Genomic DNA, 2,528 nt, shown 5'->3' on the forward strand with positions numbered 1-2,528 from the left:
TGATTTCAATATCTGTGTTTAATCATTGGTGTTCGACTGTTCGCATCTCATTTGACTCAGTTACTGCTTGATCATGGATCATGGGAGATAAGGTGATGCTGGGACTGTAACTCTTTTCTGCTTCAGGACGAGTCAGACCGGCGGGTCTGACTACCTAACCCCTGTTCTAAGGCCCCATTCCCCTGGAGACCCTGTCCCCCCCCCTTCTCACTAGATGATCTACCCCTTCCCCTTGGAGACCCTGCCCCATCTGCCCCTATGCCCCATCAGACCTAGGAGTGGTCTGCCCCCCCCCCCCCTTCCCCTTGAAGACCCTGCCCCACCTGCCCCAATACATCATCCGATGTTCGGAGAAGCCTGTTGTACATTTATGGACAGGACCATTCAAGGTCATCGAGAGAACCTTGCACGCCCTAAGGGTGCTGGGGAAAGGAAGTACGTGGTACCACTGGAGCATGTGTTGTGCTGCTCCAGAATCCAGTCGTACGTTGCAGGAGTTGGTGGAGAAGGGCCAGTGAACCTTTTGCTATTGCTACGAATGTGAGAGTCCGGAAAAGAGGGTTACGACTAGGTCAAGAGTGATACTGCTTGACCACACTAGAATTGTACTGGACTAAGAAGGTTTCCGCTATTTTACTTAAGAGTGTGCTATATCAATATCAACATGATTGTTGCTGTATCCCGTGTATCAGGTCCCTGTGAAACCGAATCATTGTCTCGGCTTGCTGGGGCTGGCTGACCAGGACGAGGAGACGGTGGTTGGTCCGGGCTATGTTGATTGATCTCTGGTGTTTTCAGAGATCAAAAGAGGGATTAAAGAATATATTGTGCTTATTAAAGTTATGCATTGTGCTTATTAAAGTTATGAACTTAGAAGTGTGCCCAGGCTTAAACATTGGGTCTCACACTGAGTGTGGGAAGCAGGCTGTTCTTTGTGTCTCTATCTCTTCATTTTCAGAAACAACCTTGAAACCGGGTGGAGACGGCACCCGAGCAGGTGGGACGCGTAAGCAAGAACAACTCCCTGATGCACGAGAGAACAAGCTCAACCCTTTTTTGATACTTGTGTTTCAATTGCACTGTATAAATATATGCTGGGGAGGGACAGATAGCCAGTTGGACTTCGTGAACCAGCCCAAACTCTGTTGCGGGTAGGGAAACGTAGACAACCCCAGAGCTCTGTACTTGTTGATTTCCAACTGCTGCATTAAAGCTGATATTATGGGACCTCTGCGACTCCAGACCACTGTTTCTAGAACACAGATTTGTGTCATTGAATACTATCATTACATATTGGAATAGACACATAGATATATGAATCCTTCTTCACGCCACACATTGTATATCTCACGCTGAAAAGGCAACGCCAAACAAGTAGCCACGCTAACGTTGTAAACAGTAACGGACGAGGCGCAGGTTAACGGAGTGAAGCATCATTGACGTGCAAACAGCCGTGTAAACTCGCCTGGGGGGGTGAGTGAAGCTTGCGATACCTCACCCCGGGTGAGGTATCGCCGGGTGAGGTATCGCAACCCCAGGCGGTAACGTCGTTGCTAGAATAAGTTTCAAAGGGGGTTCTTTATTAATGAATGATGTTGTTGTTACTGACAATCGCTACCAGTGAGCTTTTTATGAATGAGCGATTTTCCACTAAATAAATGTCAAGCTTATTTATGTTTTTGGGGGCATATTTTCAGTTAGCAGATGGTACTGTTTGAATCGCGATTCCATCTTCTATTGCCGTATAACGTCGTAGAATAATCTTCAAAGGGGGTTCTTTATTAATGAATGAATGCAATATGAGTAGGCTAAATGCCTGAAAATATCACAAGAAGGGAAAAACTTAAAAGGACGTTTAAGTCATAGAGATTAGGTAAATGTTTACACCGTTCTGCCAAATGTATTCGTTTTGATTCAACTATGAGGCTGATATAGCCGATCACCATTCCCTCTTGCAGGGGAAATGAGAAGACAACTATTTCATTCTACACTTCACTCTTAGTATTTTGAGTTGTAAATGAGCAGCAAAAAAAAAATGCTTTTAAATCTATGTAATCTTTATAAATAAGAAGTATGCATTTAATATCAAATATACAGAAATATCAGTTGTAAAAATGTCATTAAAAAAACGGACCCCTCTGCAACCGACGCAAGCAAGCACACCCTACAATTTCCCCAGAAATTGTACCCTCTCTAGTTATTATTATTATTTCCCCACCCCTAAGGATCCCTAAATATTTGGACTACATAGACAACATTGGTGTCAAAATGTTCGTCTTGGTCCCGATTGCGTTGCTTCTATTGGGATTTACGTTCCATTGCACGGTTTAGGCTGAAATTACGTTTTTGTGGCAAAAAATGCCTTGTGTGACACAAGGTAACTCAATGCTAGCCTAATGTCACAACGTCAGCACACATTAGCAAAAATATTAGTTCGCCTCCGTCGAAAACTAATCTCTGCCATCTTCCTCCGGCATTCGAATCCAGTACATCCAGCACTCCAAACAAACAAAGATTTAAGTAAGATA

This window comes from Osmerus eperlanus, chromosome 4, assembly GCF_963692335.1.
Source record: "Osmerus eperlanus chromosome 4, fOsmEpe2.1, whole genome shotgun sequence".
NCBI lineage: Eukaryota > Metazoa > Chordata > Actinopteri > Osmeriformes > Osmeridae > Osmerus > Osmerus eperlanus.